The following is a 19,338-nucleotide window of genomic DNA, read 5'->3' as shown; positions in this document are numbered from 1 at the left end:
TGTCTCTCTAAAAATAAATAAAATTTAAAAAGAAAGGAAGAAAGAAAGAAAGAAAGAAAGAAAGAAAGAAAGAAAGAAGATCCTGAATGGGAGAATAACACAGATATGCAACATTCAGACATCCCTTTTATACAAGAAGATGTTTGATAGCACAGTATGGCAGGAGATTAATACAATAGTCAGAGGAACCAAATATGATGTTAAAATGATTTCTGAGTTTCAAGATATTTATCGACAATATGAAGATAATAATGTTTGTTCTTTCTACTACATAGGGTTGTTGCAAAGAAGAAAGGAAAATGTACACAAAATCACTACGCAAGGTAGACAAATGGAGAGGATTATTTTGTTAGCCTAAAAAGATTTGCAAGGTTTGGTTTTTCCAATAAGAAATTTGTCCTTCAGGGACTAAATATTAGAATAAACAGCTTGTTCAAATGCATTTTCCCAGCTTGCTGCTTTCACAGGTAGAAAAAAAAAAGAATAACATAATTTTTTATTTCATTTTACTTTTCATAAAAACAGGTAGACAGAGCCGAGTGGACACTTAATTATCCCGTTGGGAAGCGTAGCAGAACCATATCAATCATTTGGAGGCTCCCAGATGACAAGGCCAGACTAATGACTCAACCTATTTGACAACTGGCAAATGACAGGCTTGCCAAAACGAAGGGCTTGAAACATCACAGAGGATCCAAAGTAAATCTTTGAGACAGTTCCAAATCCAAGTCCATCCATTACCAACCATACCTCCTAAAGCCACGGTATCTGCATTATGCCATTGTTGTTGCCAAGAGTGCTGTGCTAGGAAAAGAAGGACAAGTCACAGAGAATGTGTTACTGGAATGGAGCAGAATGGTTGTTTTCCAAGGCAAGTTTATTAGTAATTACAGTACACAACTCTACAATAGTTGTGTGCACAGGTCCACAACCTCACCTCCCTACCTCACTCATGTCTCTAGAAAAACTCCTGCGTTTTTATGTAGAGTTGACAATGAAGTATGTAATCTCCACTCACAAACTTTATTGTGCAAGGACTGTGTACTAAACATCACTAGCCCTAGGGTTACAAAGATGACTTCAAATCCTAGTGATGGAGACAGATCTTTGTCTACCACAAGATAGTGGCATCATGTGCAAGCTGCTATAGGAGTCAAAACCGTAGAATTTATTTCTCCTGGAAAATGATGGGAAGTCCATGAATGACTTCTTAAAGGAAATGCCGTGAGCTGAGTTGAAAGATGGGCAGAAGTTGGACAATAAGCAAAGGGGAAATGAATTGTAGACAAGCAACATGGACACTAGATCATCTGTGGTGGCTGCTAGAAAGTGAAGGTTGGTGGCCCCATGGTTGAGGAGCACAGACAGAATGTTTGTTGCTCAACTCTTTGAATCTTGCATGATATATCTTTTCTACGGCATTCCTCACACTTAAGCCTCTACCCGCCTGTTCCTGCATTGGCATCGGGGCTTCCCATTACAATTAAGCTCATCCTCTGGCCATCACCACCTAAATTATTGTTGAAAATGAAAGCAAATGACAAACAAAGTCACCCAAGTGAAGAGACCCTCTAGAGCTATTGATGGTCTGTGTGTATTTGGTGGTAAGTGATCTGTCCTTTTACTTTCCAGTGGCCTATGAAACACTGACACAGCAGTGACAGTAAGCCATGAAATATTTCTTAGGAGAAAGGTAAAAAATAAAATAAAAAGTATTTAAATAGGGTTCAGTCACTGTAAGTGACTTTTGTCCCACCAAGTTCTGGTAAAAATAGTGAGATGCATTATAAAGCAGAAATTAATTCCTTCTTGTGAGTTACTAGGTCTATCTGATCCAAGTTTCTAAAGCACAACATTATCTGAAAAGAGTGATAAAATAATTTATTTCTAATTGATTTGTACCAAGGTTTTATGGGCCTCACTACATATGACCCTTATTAAAACTCCACCATATGAAGAAGTACAAACATACCAAGAATTACTAATTAAAAACTAGTGTTAGCATAAAAGGAAGGATTCTTCATTTCTCACAAAAATAATATCGTTTGGCAGGTTTATATGTCAGGGGAACATCCAAAAATAATGAATTCATTGACTGATATTTATATGTTGTTTGCCTAAATCATTCCTTTGCCCATAAAACCTTTAAAATATTCCTAAGGAAAATAAACATCTAGCTCAAAAGGACCATCTTTGGAATTTGGGAATTAAAAAACAAAAAGAAAGAAATAACAGTTGTTTCCATGTTCAGAAAGGACTGGAGATACTTAAAGAACAAATTAATGTTCCAAACGGTGACATTCCTCCAATCCAGACAAGCAAAACTGACCACACTATTTTATCTCTGACAAATGGCTAATAACTAGGATGCCCTTGATGGCTGCAGACTCATAAAGAGAGAATAGGGCTGTGTCTGAGCCCAGCAATGACTACCAGGGGCTGCAGGAAGCACGGGGCACACGTTTGCTGTCCCTAAACTAACCCTAAGCTAGCATTCCCCCTTGCCTGTTTGTCTCCAGATTGATTCATTCTTTAGCTTCTTTCTCTTTCTGAGTTTTGCTGCCCATCAAATGGTAAGTTAGGTAACTAAGCTCCCAAGGGCACAGATGCTTTAGATGTCTGTGAGTTTGGTACAGTGTGTGCCATTTAGTAGGCACTGAAGGAAAATTATGCTTTTCACAAAAAGCCAACCACCCGACTCTGGAATATCATAGCAAGACTGTTATGATGCTAATAACAACGATTACAAGTAGGATACAGGCTGCAACACAGGTGCCAACAGTTTATGATATAGAAGCCAGGTTAGCAAGGATCTGGACTTAAGCAAACAAATAAATAAAAGAATTAAATTCAGAAAATAATTTGGTAAAGATTAAAGGAATTAAGAAAAGGAACTGACGGTTGTTGAATGCCTTCAGGATTTTCATGTAAAGTATCTCACGTAATCATTGCATCAGTCCCATGTGTAGTAATAGCTAACACTTACCGACAGTTTACTGTGTGCCAGATGGCTATGTTAAGTGCTTTATTATCATTAAGTCTTTTAAAAGGCAGTCACTTGGTTTCCACAACTCTGTGCAATAGTTCTTTTTTTTAAAGTTTATTTATTTTTTGAGAGAGAGAGAAAGCATGTGCACAAGCGGGGAGGGGCAGAGAGAGAAGGGGACAGATATCTGAAGTGGGCTCTTCATGGACAGCAGAGAACCCGATGTGGGGTTCAAACTCATGAACCATGAGATCATGACCTGACCTGAAGCTGGACACATAACTGACTGAGCCACCCAGGCACGCCTCTGTGCAGTAGTTCTATTACTATCCCATTTATGGCTGATAACACTGAGTCACAAAACAACTAAATAATTTGCCCAAGATGGCTCAGTTAAGTGACAACCCTGGGTTGTGATTGCAGGCAATCCAAGATCAGAGTCCACACTCCCAAACACCCCACAGGACTATTTTTCCGATGAGGACCCTGAGGCTTGGAACAGTGACATATCCTAGAGAACTACTGAGAAGTGTGCTCAGAATTGAAACTCAGGACTGCTGCCCTCCAAGACCAGTATCCGGTGCACCGCTCCACACTGCCAACCACCAAAACGAAAGTTGTTTAAGTATTTAATTGTATTAAGTTATACTACGGTTAAAAGAGGATGGAAATATAAAACCCTTATATTAGATTTTTTTCTTATTAAACTTACTTCTACAACTGATCAGATATAAAACAAGTAGCAGAAACTCTCCCAGTTCATAAAACTTTTATCAGCTGGAGCCCAAACCCTAAGTGGCTTTCTCTATGCCTTGAGCCAATTAAGTGTGCTTACAACAATAAAAAGAAATGAAAAAAAAATAATAAATAGTTTCAAGAAATAAAATAAACACAATTGTTTTCTTTAACAAAAGGGATAGGGCAAGCTGAGCAGAGGATGAAGGAAAGAGACTCAGTGGAGACCTTCATGGCTCTATTATTTTACCTTTGGTATAGAGAATGGAAAATGATTAAGGGCTTTTTCAACTCTGCCTCTCAAACACAAGTAAACACCAGGCAGCAGAGTCTGACAATAAGTGAAAGCCACAGACCAAACTAGAAGTAAGCAAGCAGAAAGGGACCGAATTAGAGGAAGAAGGGTTATTTAGGTAAATTGAACAGGTTCCCACATAACAGTACCCTGATGTATAATTTTCTTATTCAGAAGTGTTTTCATCAAAGCTGCAATATAAAGGAAAGTGCATTATTCTTTTAACAAGTGAGGCCAAGTTTCTACCCAACTAAATCCTTCCTCTATGTGCCTGGGTCACTAGAACATTCGGACACCCCCCCAGCTCTCATTTCTTGACTGCGCAATCTGTAGTTCTGCCAAAATTTCATTTTCATAAACAATCAATAAACTAACAGTATAACTACGGGTAGTCACATCTGAATTTTGTTAATCATATGTTGTGAGTGTAGAAATCCACATTAATTCAGCTCTCTCCCTTTCCTAGCTGAGCCTGAGCCTGTCAAGAACTATTCACAAGAGCAAAAATGCCAACACCATCCAGAAAAGAAATGTGTGTCATAGCTACCAACATTTTCACTGTTGCCTATTGTTATCAATGCAAAATGAACAAACTTTTTAGAATTTCTTGAAAAAAAGGTGGGAGGGGGGCACCTGGGTGGCTCAGTCAGTTAAGCGTCTGACTTCGGCTCAGGTCATGATCTCACGGTTTGTGGGTTCAAGCCCCGCATCAGGCTCTGTGCTGACATCTCAGCCTGGAGCCTGCTTCAGATCCTGTGTCTCATTCTCTCTCTGCTCCTCCCCCACTGTGCTCTGTCTCTCAAAAATAAATAAATCAAATAATAAAATAAAATAAATTAAAAAAGGAAGAGAGTTTTATTCAAGCCCAATTGAGGAGCGCTGCCTAGACACACAATCTGCACAAAGAAGATCGTGCTCCTGAGAAGGAATGTTGGATATGAGGTTTTTTTGTAACATCAAGGGTTACAAATCATGATGAAGGACATTTCAGAAAATTATAAACTCTATCTTATGCTGTTAGTATGTGCAAAGGTACAGACTTCAGAGGTATGGGATCAGAACTTATGGGGATTTTTACTCTCATCTCTAGTTTGAAATGTTTCTTTTAGCTTATTTGATAATGAAGCAGATGTACATTGTGTGTTCAGGCAGAAATAGAGCCCATGCTCTGAAGTTTGGTGAAGTCATTCTGACCCTGATAAGAGTATAGCCTCCCTGGGAGCCCAGGATCAGGCCCCAAAGCGTTAAATGTTGAAAATTTCCTTTACCAACGGATTCAGAAATTGAATCAGGAATTATCAGATTCAGGAATGATCAAGCAATTATTAAAACAAATAAGATTAATGCCCAATAAAGATCACTAGACATGACCAATCTTTTTACTCTTGCATTTTAAAATGAAGGTGTTGTTGGGTCCAAGGTATAGACTCTCATCCTAATATAGTACTGGGGAGATATTTTCAGATTGCATTTCAGTCCTGGTGTCTCTCTAGTGGTTAGCTTCCTCAGCCCACTTAGTTGGTTGACTCCTGGATCAGTTGGTTGACACCTCCTCATGGCTGCACCCCTCATCACAGCCACGCTGGCCTTTCAAGGTCAGCAACCTCATTAACTTTGAGTCTCTAGCATGTCTCTTAGCTCAGATTTCTGAATGACAGAAAAGTAAGGAGTGAACACCACACCCCCAACCCTGTATGCTGAGCCTCTGTCCTCTGGAAATGTCAAGAATATATACATATTTTTTTAATTAATAATTTTTTTTAAATAAGATAGTTTTGGGGCACCTGGGTGGCTCAGTTGGTTGAGTGGCCAACTCTTGGTTTCAGCTCAGATTATGATCTCATGGTCGTGGGATCAAGCCCCTCACTGAGCTCACAGCCTGCTTGGGATTCTCTCTCTTTCCCTATCTCTGCCCCTCCCCCACTCACACTCACTCTCAGAAATAAATAAATACATATTTTTAAAAAATAAGATAGTTTCATACTCTTTTTTTTACTACTGACATCATTAAAAACTGAAAATTAAGATATTCTAATTCTTGCTTAGCTTCCATAAAAGTCAGGGAGGAGTTGAAGACCTTGATTAAAATCAGGTGAAAATAATGATAAACCCTTAATTTAAGAACATTTTTTTCTGGTACCAAAATAGTCTATATTAAAAGCAATCTGACACGGATTGTGATAACTTGGCTAAAATGCTCTGATGTGCTTCTTATACTTGGCAGTAGGAACATATGTGTGTTTTGTGGACATTTGGAAATGTGGGCTATAAAAGATGTGTTATTCATTCATTCATTTATTCATTCATTAATTCTTAATCCCTTCTAAGTGCCAGACACTGCTCTAGGGGTATGGTACCACAGTGGATAAAACTAATTCTTTGGCTTCATGAAGTGTACATTCTAATGGGGAAAGACAGAAAATAATAAGATAAATAAGCAAAAAACACAGTATGCTAGATGAGTATAATTCCTAAGGAAAAAAGTAAAAGAGAAAGAGATATGGTGTATTGGAGGGGGTGATTTGAAATAGGAGTGTTTTGGGGCGCCTGGGTGGCTCAGTTGGTTGAACGTCCGACTTCGGCTCAGGTCACGATCTCGCGGTCCGTGAGTTCCAGCCCCGCGTCAGGCTCTGGGCTGATGGCTCAGAGCCTGGAGCCTGCTTCCAATTCTGTGTCTCCCTCTCTCTCTGCCCCTCCCCCGCTCATGCTCTGTCTCTCTCTGTCTCAAAAAATAAATAAATGTTAAAAAAAAATTTTTTTTAAATGAAATAGGAGTGTTTTCTTCCAAACAGTCACTAATTACATAAATTTATAGCATAATATTCATTTAGAAACATCCTCTAACAACCTGACCATGTATTCTTTCTCTCTCCATGACATGTGCTGTGGGAAACTTTGAAGTCTCAGAAAGATCAAAGATGCAAAATAACTCTAAATTTATAAACCTTAAGTTTATAAGCAGAAAGTCACATGCTCCAAAATGCTGAAGAATTATGAGACTATTGGAAAAAAAAAAAGTTTTTCCTACTCACTTGGTTCCTGGATTCTACCAGGAGATAATCTGTCAAAGTCACAGGTAAATTTGCAAGGGATGAACCAACTGGGTTTAAGCTTTGGGAGAATTTTCAGACTTCCCATTAACTTTACCCGCTCAAGGAATTTTCACCACTAAGTACTTTGATAGCTAAAACTATCATCTGAGTTTCTCTCTGGATTAACAGCAAAAATGTGAAGAAACTCACTCCTTATGTAGACAGATGGTTTTAATATAAGAGATGTAGTGGGATCATGACAGGATATCTCTATTCTGTCCTTGAATTGTAACTGAGTCCTAGAACTGAAAATAGGGTGCAGTACCCTACATTTTCTGAAGAGAACCACCAAAAACTGAGGCCAGAGAGCTCCCCTCAGGATTTTCTAAGAGATAGTGCAACCAAGTATAGTCACCTAACACTTCAACCCTCCACCCCTAAATCAATACAATTAGAAGGCCCGGAAAAGGAGAAGCATGCCTTGGGGTCCTCAGAGGCCTGAAGGTTCTGTTGCCAGGTGAGAAAAAAATTCCTTTCTTCCCCAGGAGCTTCCTCCTCCTCCTCCCTAAGGCTGAAACTGCAAAGACTCTGAGTGATTCCATCAGAGTAAAATTGTCACCTCATTCCTCTGTTGGCTGTCTGCTAAGGCAGTATGACTCACTGATTTACCCCTGAATCTACCCAAAGGGAAAAAGAGTCAGAAAGAGAGGCAGCCACAGAGCAGCCTGTACCTCCCCTTGAGTTCTGGAAAGGATAGCTGGGCTTTAAAAGTCTTACTGGGGCTTCATCCAAGGAGGCCCAACTGTGGTGATCTCAGCAGCAGGAAGCTGTGAGGGAGACCATTTATGGAGAGGGTGGAAGAGGTTGGCCAGACCTAGATTCCCCATGCCAAGAATTGTACACAGGGAAAAGCCCCATGACTGTGCCCCGTGACTGAGGCAGGCTTTGAACCTTTACTCCACCAAGGGCACTAATGTTGGGTAGTGTTAATCACAGAAGCAATGACAACCAACTAGGAGAGAGCCACAAAATGGAGAAAGTTAAGTAATGAGATGCTTGCCCTGTTACTTCTCCCTTCTTCCCACTCTAGCACAGTAAAGGAAGCCTAGAAGAAGCAGGACAGAAGTTTGCATCAAGATATGTGGGTGGACTGAGTGTAATAACTAAAAATAACTAAAGAATTACATGTCCAAGATGCCAATAAAAAACCCACCACTCAGTAGAAAAAGAGATTCAACATTTTATAATTAAAGTGGAGGCTTGGAAAAAAACAAACACATTCACCAATGAAAATGTGTAACCAGTTGCAAGAAGATATGAAATAGAGAAGTGTGCTTTGGCTTAAAAACCAGAGCAACATAAGTGCCTGACTCATAGTAGGTGCCCATGTTTTTTGTTGAATGAGTCAGTGGATGGGTTGATTTAGTCTCAGTAAGAAATCAGTTAACGAACAACTGTAGTTGAATAAACATACTATAGACTCTCCAATTTATAATGTCTCTACGGTCTGATCTTTCCATCCACAATTCCAATAAATTGCAAGTGCTGGCTGAGAAGTCACAGCTTTCTTTTTAATTGATGAATTTGACAGTTAAAGCATACCTCTTTCACAATGGCTATTAGTAGCTGGAAAACTATTGATGGAATAAATCATCTTGTCCAATCAACCCTTAGATCATAACTAGCTATCTCTCTCATACCATAACTAGTTTGGAGGTTTTTTTCCAGTCAAGTGAGAGGAGTGTCTCTTTGTTAGTGTAAAGAGTGAGTGATACTTCTGAGTTTTCTGAAATGCTCTTTAATGCCTCTCATAATATTAAGCTCTTAATTTCAGTAGGGCATCTGCATTTGATAACACTATCCCTATAAAGAAACTTAGTTTAGGTATAATCTGATTCTACACTCATTATCTCATCATTCCAAACCATGAAACCCATAGAGCTATGTGATTTGCCTAAGATCACATAGATGGACAGTGATATAATTGGGAGTATGTTACAACTAATCACTTCCCTTTCTCACTGCTGCCTCCAATTCAGACTGGCCCCCCATTGTACAGAGCCAGCCCGAGAAACCTGCCCAAATCAAAGAGCTTATATGTTAAAGCTGCTAGTTAAATTCCCACCCTTTGGGGTTCTTGAAACTCACTTACATTAGAAATCATTGCAGCTTTCTCAAGAGATATTAATCACAGATACTCACTTAGATGAATTGATTTGAAGAAAAATGAATATTCTGGTCCCCTTTTCCAATTTTAATAAAAATAAATTATAGATGTTTTGTGGGCAACCACCCACAAGCCTTTCTTTTAGTTTTGACTTCATGATTTGATATTCCAGGATAAAAGATGCTCCCCCCAAAATCCAAATGATTACAATTAGTCCTTGACTGCAGCAAAAAAAAAAAAAAAAAAAAAAAAAGTAATTGAGGCAATTGTGCCTTTTTTTTTTTTTCAAACATCGAAGCTTTTTTTTTTTTAATTTTTTTTTTCCAACGTTTATTTATTTTTGGGATAGAGAGAGACAGAGCATGAACGGGGGAGGGGCAGAGAGAGAGGGAGACACAGAATCGGAAACAGGCTCCAGGCTCTGAGCCATCAGCCCAGAGCCTGACACGGAGCTCGAACTCACAGACCGCGAGATCGTGACCTGGCTGAAGTCGGACGCTTAACCGACTGCGCCACCCAGGCGCCCCATGTGCCTTTTTTTTTTTAAAGCATGCAAAGAGAGTTTAGAGGACAGTTTTGAAAGTTACTTATCATGCTCCTGTTACTATACTGATGAGTGGAGTAAAAAGGCCCAGTATGGAGCTATTCTTCTGGCTTCTCACACACAAAATCATCAGGTTGCTTTCACCTTGTTTTTCTAAGGTTTTAAAAGCAGATTTCATCAAGCTCTATGTAGTCCCAAATCCCCTGCAGCAGATACCAACATAAATAAACTCCTGCAGTTACCCACAGCCCAAGAAGAGAAAGGTTTGAATTAAAGCTTTGTCTTAAATCAAAGGCAGTCTTGCTGTAATTACTGCCACAGCTAAGATGAGAAAGTGCATCAACCACTCTGCTAATATAAGCTGTGTGTTTCCTCTGGCTGGTAACACTCTTGTCTTATTTCTCCTCTTGGCTTCTTTGGCCAAAGACAATGGCTTTGTAAAAGAAAAAACAATTTAGAAAGCCATGGTTACTATAACAACTAATCCAACAAGGTTTCCTTTCTAGTAGAAGGATATAATAATTTAACAAGCTCAAAACTCACCTTTAGACCCTAAAGCTAAAAGTTAAGGTCAAAGGGTATAAAAGTAAATAATGGTGAGGGCCTTAATCACAATTTACTCAGAAATCTTTTTAAGGCTAAATTCAACACTGGAAATGGCAGCCAGTTAGGTGAGAAACGGTGGCATTAAACAAGAAGACAGGTGCAGTTAGGGACACTTCAACAAGCAGCCTGAAAGAAGTCTTTCAACGTTCTGTAATCCATCCCAAGTATGACATGCACACGATGTACAGGAAGGAGCAGATTAAAGCAGATGTATGGCTGAAGCAAAGTTCTAGGGTTGGAATACTTTTATTCTAATGGAAAGATGGGGCTGTAAAGCCCATTATAATAGATTTCACAAATCCATTTAGAACTCAGTAAAGCAAAGAACATTGCCCACTGTAATGTAACAGCTTGTGATATATTATGGGAAGACTACAAAGTAATAAAAAAGGTCACTTGCCTAAAAGAAATTTCAGTTTATGGGTTGGGAAATAAGGGAAGAATACATATAAAAATAAACACAAGCCCACAAGTGCTGGAAACATGTAAACATTTTCTTTTTTTCTTTCGCATTTACAATTTTTTTTTCAGGAGTAGAATTTGGTGATTCATCACTTACATGCAGCACCCAGTGCTCATCACAACAATTGCCCTTCTTAATACCAATCACCCAACTAACCCATTTCCCACTCACCTCCCTCCATCAACTCTCAGTTTGTTCTAACATTTTCAATTAGACTCTAGGTTGATGCCTACTGGAGAAATCCCTTACAGTGGAAGCTGTCTTTTTCACTCTTGGTTTTATGTAGCAACCTTATTTGTATAACTGAGAGGAAGATGAGTGTCATAATGATGTGTATGACATATTCTGACTATAGACAACAAACTCAAGTCATTAACATGTCTTCAAAAGTTGGAGATCTGAATGGACATATGGTAAAACGGCACTTTCTTATTCCTAAAGATCTCTTTTTAAATCAACAACATAAGAAACTATGCAAACATATCCAAGACTCTTAATTCTTTGACCCAAGAAAAGGAGTTGAAATCACTTCATTTTGACTACATTTGGCCCATTGGTAAGGTTCTGATATGGAAGTTTGTGTTCAATTTTGGTAGAGTGCTGTTTTTAATTTTTTTATTGTATTTATTTATTTGTTTATTTATTTATTTAATGCTTATTTGTTTTTGAGAGAGAGAACAGAATAGGGGCAGAGAAGGGGGTGGGCAGAGGATCTGAGGCAGGATCCACACTGACAGCAGAGAGCCTGATGCAGAGCTGGAACCTATGAACCCATAAGATCATGACCTGGGTCGAAGTCAGATCCTTAACAGACTGAGTTACCCAGGTGTCCCTACAGTTTTTGAATTTTAAAGCCCTCAGATACAATATGATCTCTGCAGCCTGCAATGGACTCTACCACTACCAATTGTTTACAACTGCCTAATTCACACATTTATCTTTCACCTGCTAGCCTCGTGTAGCTATATGAAGTTGTGATTCCTATCTTGGAATTACCAACTTCCTTGTGTTCCAGTTTTAAAACTGTATACACGTACACACACATACACACACACACACACATATGCACAAGGTTTGGGGAAATTAGCTAATTAAAAGTTTTATGGGGTGTCTGGGTGGCTCAGTCTGTTAAGCATCTGACTTGGGCTCAGGTCATGATCTCGTGATTCATGAGTTCAAGTCCTGTGTCAGGCTCCGTGCTGACAGCTCAGAGCCTGAAGCCTGCTTTGGATTCTGTGTCTCCTTCTCTGTGCCCCTCCCCTGCTCACACTCTCTCTCTCTCTCAAAAATAAGTAAATATTTAAAAAATCTTTTAAAAAAATGTGGTATGTTCTTTAAAAAAAAAAGTCAATAAGCTCTCAGTTTCCACGAAGAAATGTTCAATAGCCAGATTTCTAAACTGGAATAAACCATAATCTTCAATTCTTAATTCCAGAAATTAAAATTTAACTTTGACAAATATGAGTATGATATGGATATAGAAGGTCTATAAATCATGGTTTGTTTTTTTTTTGTTTTTTTTTTTAATTTTTTTTCAACGTTTATTTATTTTTGGGACAGAGAGAGACAGAGCATGAACGGGGGAGGGGCAGAGAGAGAGGGAGACACAGAATCGGAAACAGGCTCCAGGCTCTGAGCCATCAGCCCAGAGCCTGATGCGGGGCTCGAACTCACAGACCGCGAGATCGTGACCTGGCTGAAGTCGGACGCTTAACCGACTGCGCCACCCAGGCGCCCCTATAAATCATGTTTTAAATAAACATTTAACCAAATCATGGATAGTTAACCTTTAGCAAAACAATGTAGTAAAAACTGCAAAAAATTGTCATGAGGAAAAATCTATGGATTTGTTTTACTAGTTACTATATAAAAAGCAGAACTAGAACCAAAACTTGGTTATAAAAGTGTCAAATTTAAAAAGGTTTAAATCTGACTCAACACAACTTATGAGTTTTTGAGCATTATGGTTATTCCAATAAGTTGGTGGTCCTAGAAAGAATGCATTTCCTCCCCGTGCAGATATTTGAATGAGCCTGCACACACTGAGTGGGAGGTTACACCAATTCAGTACTTGATAGGTCTATTCAACAAAATTATTTGGGGATCCTTTAAAATATATACAAATATACTCTTGGCCCCATTCCAAGCATATTAGGTCACATAACTGGGAGTAAAATCTGGGAGGTCTCTATTAAAAAAATAATCTTACCAGGATATATCTGATGGTACTGGTCAAATCAGTGCTCGGGTCTCCAGCAGCAGAGCAACACATCCATACTGCATGACCTCTGTCATTATGTCTAGAATCACATAAAAAACATTCTTCTCAAGATCTGCCCTTCAAGAAAGAACAGCTTCTTCTGTAGGTTTATTTTGAGTGACTCACAAAGTCATGCCATCCCTCCAAAACCTCACCTGTAGAATTAAACCATTGCTTAAATGATGTAATATCTATAAAACACCAATTATCTTCTAGCCTTTCCATCCCCATCCCCCATACCATGAGAGATTATTTTTCCCTAGGATCCAGGCTTCTCTCTCCAAAAAGTAATTTCACATGTCTAAATTAGTCTAGATCAGTTCTCAAAATGTGATCACCAGACAAGAAACATCAGCATTACCTAGGAACTTACCCAGAGTAGAACCCAGCAACCTGTGTCTTAACAAGATTTCCAGGTGATTCTGATGCATGTTTAGGTTTAAGAACCACAGGCCTAAATTAACAACAAGAGAAGGGGAGCAGGACGGGTCAGTAGGATGGAAAATTTTGCCCGCTGACATTCAAAGTCCTGCAAATGGTGGTCCAGTCTGGGCATGGACCTTCTAAATCTATTCTCCTCCCAGATATTCCAGCAACACAAGATGCGGGGCTGCTTATTCTCTTGATTACCCATCAAGAAATTCTGAACTCAGAATATATACAAGTACACACACACACACACCCCTTCTAAAGAAATAACTCTGAGAGACAGAATAAATAAACCCATGAAGACAATAGAAATGTTTTTCAGAATCCCCTCTAATTTGGAAAGACACAAATTGTAACAACAGAATCAGTACTTTAGTACTTCATGTTAATATGCATAAGAGTGTTTATTCCTTTCCTTCATCCCCTACTCTGATTTGTCAACCTCTCAGAACTAGTTGAAACTAATAAAAAGGCCATTACTTAATGGGCTCTCTCAAAATTACACAAAAACATGTTCTTCGACTATGAAATTCCAACTGGTTTAAAATTCTAGCCATGATTCATTCCCCACATCAGTCTCCAACAGCTGAGAAAAAGAGGAGAGGATGTTTATTTGGTCCTATTTTGGTTCATCATTTGAAGGAAGGAAGGAAGGAAGGAAGGAAGGAAGGAAGGAAGGAAGGAATTGAATAGTCATACTTCTCTGTGCACACTTAAATGCCAAAGAAGCCATTGTGTCTCTGTTATATTGCTTCCATTTTACAGAGTGAGAGCCTGCCTGCATAAAAGAATATAGGCATCCATATTTAAGATAATAGTCATGGGCCATTGGGAAGGAGTTTCTTTCTCTGAATTTTTATGAAGCTTAAATACTTATTTTGATGGAGATTAATGTCCCCTCTATAATTAAGTACAAGCCAAGTATTCAATCACTGTACCTCCCCAATTATCAGTCCATACTTAACTCATCACCAGCTTTAGATGAGCATATTGATAAAGTGTCTTCTGAATTAAGATCTCACTTCTTCAGTGCTCTTAATTATATTTTCTGCTTACTATTTACTTCTTATGAATTATACTTTGACAACTTAAAATTTTTCTCTTGCAGTTAACTTGTGCCAAGCTGACTAGATATTACAAAGATAGAAGAATCTTTGTTTGTAATAAAGAGTAAAAGAAGAAAAACAATTAAAACACATATGCAATAAGTCTTTGAACCAGATGATTGCTAACATACCTTCCAGCTCTAAAAGTCTAAGGCCCGGTGATATCTAAATAAACATTGATTTTTACAATATAGCCTTTGGCAACTGGCATAAAGAGTAAGTAATATGTTTGAGAGACAATAACGTTGGCCACAAAACTGAATGACTGGTCAGCTGAAAGATAAGAAAGAGCACATGTACAAATAAAAGACAAATAAGGAAGCTCTGGGGCTTCCTTTGTGGAAAACCCTCATTATTCAATCCTAATGTCTTAATTAGATGATTTCTCTGAGTGTTGCTCCACACAATGATAAGAAAAATAGAGGGGAATTTGGACTCTACATGAATATTAATTCAACCAAGTGGTTGAACTAAATAAAATTGCCACAACTGGCAAATAAGTTAGTTGAAGAACAGAAATCTGATGAAGGATATTTATCTTTTGCCATATTTCACGGACAACAAAAGGAGAGATTACCTTCTAGTAGCACTTAGTTTTGAGGCACTTTGCCCAGTTAGGGTTTCAAGGTTTGAGAGTAGCATGTGAGAAAGGATTAATGTATTAATTAGAAATAGGTTTGTCTGTGAATAACAAAAAATGTAGGATAGTATTAGCTGTTAGAATAGTATTAAAAACAAAGAGAAGTTGGGGCGCCTGGGTGGCGCAGTCGGTTGGGCGTCCGACTTCAGCCAGGTCATGATCTCGCGGTCTGTGAGTTCGAGCCCCGCGTCGGGCTCTGGGCTGATGGCTCGGAGCCTGGAGCCTGTTTCCGATTCTGTGTCTCTCTCTCTCTCTCTGCCCCTCCCCCGTTCATGCTCTGACTCTCTCTGTCCCAAATAAATAAACGTTGAAAAAAAAAAAAAAAACAAAGAGAAGTTTATTTATCCCTCAAATAAAATACAATAAGATCCTTCTATTTTGTGGCCTACTTGGCACAGTTTCCATTGTCAAATTCACCTCATGTCCAAAATGGCTACTCCAGCCCCAGCCGCCATGTCTCCCCCTCCCTACTTTTCCAGTAAAGACTGGTAAGAAAAAAGAAAGTGAAAGCCATACCTTCACCCACAAGAACACTTAAAATTTTTCATTAAGATCTTAAAATTTTTTATCACAAGAAAAAAAACCTTTTTATAACTATATATGGTGATGTATATTAACTAGGACTTATTGTGGTGATTATTTCACAATATATACAAATATCAAATCATTATGTTGTACAGCTGAAAATAGTATAATGGTATATGTCCATTAAGCCTAAATTTAAAAAGAAAGAAAAAGAAAGAAATATGGGTCTATACTTCCTTAAAATTAAAAGCTTTTGTGTTTTAAAAGCCTGGGTGGCTTAGTCCAATTTTGGCGCAGGTCATGATCTCATAATTCATGGGTTTGAGCCCTGCATCAGTCTCTGTGCTGACAGCTCAGAGCCTGAAGCCTGCTTCGGATTCTGTCTTCCTCGCTCTCTGCCCCTCCCCCATTCATGCTCTGTCTCCCTCTCAAAAATAAACATTAAAAAAAATAATTCTTTAAAAATTTTTTTTAAAAGCTTTCATGCTTCAAAATAAACTATCAAAAAAGTGAAAACATAACCCATAGAATGGGAGAAAATACTTTCAAATCAGATATATGATAGTGGTCTAGTATCCAGAACATATAAAGAAATCTTACAATCCAACTATCAAGAAGCAAATAATACAACTAAAAACTGAGAAGAGATTTGAATCCATATCTTTTGATACAGCAAACAGTTTCTTATCAATAAACAGGAGAAAAGATGAGCAACATCATTAGCCATCAGAGAAATGCGATCAAAACCGCTATGCGATACCACATCACACACACTTAGATAGCTACAAGCAAAACAATGGACAGTAAATGAGTGTTGGAGAGTGAGAATGAGAGAAAGAATGTGGTACAGTGTTAACATTTGAGTAGGATTCTGGGTAGAATATACAGGAGTTCTTTGTACTGTTCTTACAAACTTTCTTGAAATTTAAAATTACATCAAAAAACAGAAGTGAAAGTAAATAAATAAATAAATAAATAAATAAATAAATAAATAAATAAAATACTATGACTTTAAAAACAAAAAGAAAGAAAGAAACTTCCCAAAATTTTCCCAGCAGTCTCACTTATGTGTCGTTGGCCAAAATTTAGTCAAATAACCACTGGGCTACAAAAGAAACTATAAAAATAATCTTTATTCTGGTTCGCCACATGCCAATCAAAATTTGGGAATTTCATCACTGAGAAAGAAGGGGAGATCTCGGGTGACCATGAAATTATCTTCCACACTGAAACTCTATTGAGCTGCAGGCACACAACATTAATAAGTATGTCAGGACAACACGTAAAGACGGGGACATATGGTCACCCTAGGGAGATCAGATATTAAGGCACAGCAAGTAGTCTCTGCTACTGTTAATAATACTGGCTAGTATGTTTGAAAGCCAAAAATGTGTCAGCCATGTAGTATTCTCTTGGCTTTTTGCTTATTAATATATTAAATATCTTTATAACATTAATTCTCAAAACACCTGTATGAAGTCAATATTTTGCCTCATTTAATGGTTCAGAGATCAGTGTTCCAAGAAATTAGTTAACTTGCCCACAGCCACACAGATAGTAAGTATCAAATGCAGGAATCAAATCATTGCCTTCTGAGTCCAGAGCTCTTGTTTTTTCACAGTCCTTGTCCCAGATGCTATTGATTTATATAAAAATAGGTTCTCTGGTCTCAAAGGCATTATGCTAAGTTAAAGAGGCCCGACATAAAAGAAGGTACATAATATGACTCTACATATATAAAAGTCAAGGAAAAGTAAAACTAGAGTGATAGCATGCAGATAGTGATCATGGAGAGAGGGATCAGAGAGGGGGTTATCTGCAAAGAGGCAGGAGGGCAGTTTTGGAGGTGATGTAAATGTTCTGTCATGATTGTGCCGGTAATTACCCAATTGAGTTCATTTATGAACATTAAAATTAAACTATACAACTGGTACTGAAAAATGTTATTGTATATAAGTTATATTTCAATAAAACTGAAAAGAAATAGCCAGATACAAAGAGATGACAGATTATGATGGATAGATAGACGATAGATAGATAGATAGATAGAGATAGATAGATAGAGATAGACCTCTTATAGAACCAAAACAAACAAACAAAAAAGTGGCCAAGGATACCAGAAGTGGGAGAAGTGTGAGTTTGCAAAAATGTACTCACAACCCAGTATTCCCATTTGTATTACCAGAGGTGGAGCCTGAATAGCATACCCTCCATTTCAGGAAATCCTGTGAAGAGCTAGAGTCTCAACTGGGTCTCTTCTATGAACCCTAAGAGACCTCTTCTCTATTCTGATTCTTCTTCTGAGGTCCCACTTTCTTCCAACTAACCTGATCACATGGTTAATTCTGCAATTCTTTTTCTTCCTCCACCTGTTTGTTTCATCATCTGTGTGTCTAGAATTACTGAATAATCAAAACTACAGAACCTCTGGACCCAAAGCAGCAAGCCCTGTAGTGACTGTAACACTTCCGGGAATAGGAATACTGGGACCTTCAGTAGCAAAGTTTCATGGTCTTGTGAAGCACCTTGTAGTCTGGTGAGAGGAGTTTTTATCCAATTTAGTCACCAAATGAAAGCTATTTGAAAGGATTTCTGTAGATGTTGTGGAGAGTGATGCAGTAAAACCCATACTTCGGTAAAATGAATCTGGCAAAGTCATATAGGATGGATTAAAGGAAGAGAGACTATAGGAGGTAAATTCTATTATGAAGCCTTCACAGTGGCCCAAGTAAAAGCAAATGAGGGCGTGAACAACATGGAGCAGTGGGTGCAGACAGACAAGGGTGAAATGAGACAAGGTGGTTATAAGCTACGGAGGATGGTGCAAAGCTACTGTTCTCTCTCCGCCCACCACCCTCTGGCCCAGACCCAGAAGCGCAATGGGGAGGAAAAACAGTACAGTCTGACAAATAAAGGTGTGGGTGGCCTTGGAGCAACCTATTGAAACTGGAATGGTTAGTCTCTCCCTATAATTTATATTTTTTCCATCCTACTCACAGTATTTAGGTATTTGTTTTTGTTTTTGTCTTTTTCTTACAACCATATACATTTCTGTTACAGAAAGGAAGAATTGACATTGAATGCGTTGCAAATTCTTCTTTATTAAATTAGGTTCTAATATAACTGGCTGCCATCAATAAAGCTGTCATTATCTCATTGTCCTCTTTCTGTAATTCCACTTCCTCCGTTGATTTTTTTTTTTATTTCACTTGTGCATTTCCGGTTGTCCATATGGTTGATAAAACATATTTGTTTTATTTTTTTCTGACTAGCCATATTTTGTAGCAGGTTCATAAAATTTAACTCCCACTTTAACTCAGATGTGAAGAGGAGAGAATGAAAGTTCTTTATGGTTCTCTACCTAATCTGGTCCTCTGTTTAGACCCTTGCCCACTCATTAACAAATCAACCTAATGAAGTTAACTTAGTCTCATCCCATAGTGCTAACTTCCCCTATGGAGGTCCCCGAGCTAGCCCTTCTCCCCATCACGACATATGGTGCCTGGCAGTTGGAGTGGGGAATAAGGTTTTTGAGTCCTCCTGGAGAAAT

At 38.3% G+C, this 19,338-nt stretch overlaps 1 long non-coding RNA gene across 1 annotated transcript in view; it reads right to left on the bottom strand.

Moving 5' to 3' along the window:
• Window positions 1–456: 456 nt before the first annotated feature.
• Window positions 457–19,338, bottom strand: part of LOC147581850 (uncharacterized) — a 48,032-nt gene continuing 29,150 nt past the window's right edge. Inside the window, exons 2-4 of the long non-coding RNA XR_015249771.1 lie at window positions 13,462–13,542; window positions 13,038–13,128; window positions 457–804 (exon numbers count right to left, since the gene is read on the bottom strand). This is a non-coding gene — a long non-coding RNA (uncharacterized LOC147581850). The remainder of the gene's footprint in view (window positions 805–13,037; window positions 13,129–13,461; window positions 13,543–19,338) is intronic.

Source organism: Puma concolor, chromosome B1, assembly GCF_028749965.1.
Source record: "Puma concolor isolate L17-30 chromosome B1, mPumCon1.1.hap2, whole genome shotgun sequence".
NCBI classification, from domain to species: Eukaryota; Metazoa; Chordata; class Mammalia; order Carnivora; family Felidae; genus Puma; species Puma concolor.
This window is presented reverse-complemented; position numbering and strand designations above follow the sequence as displayed.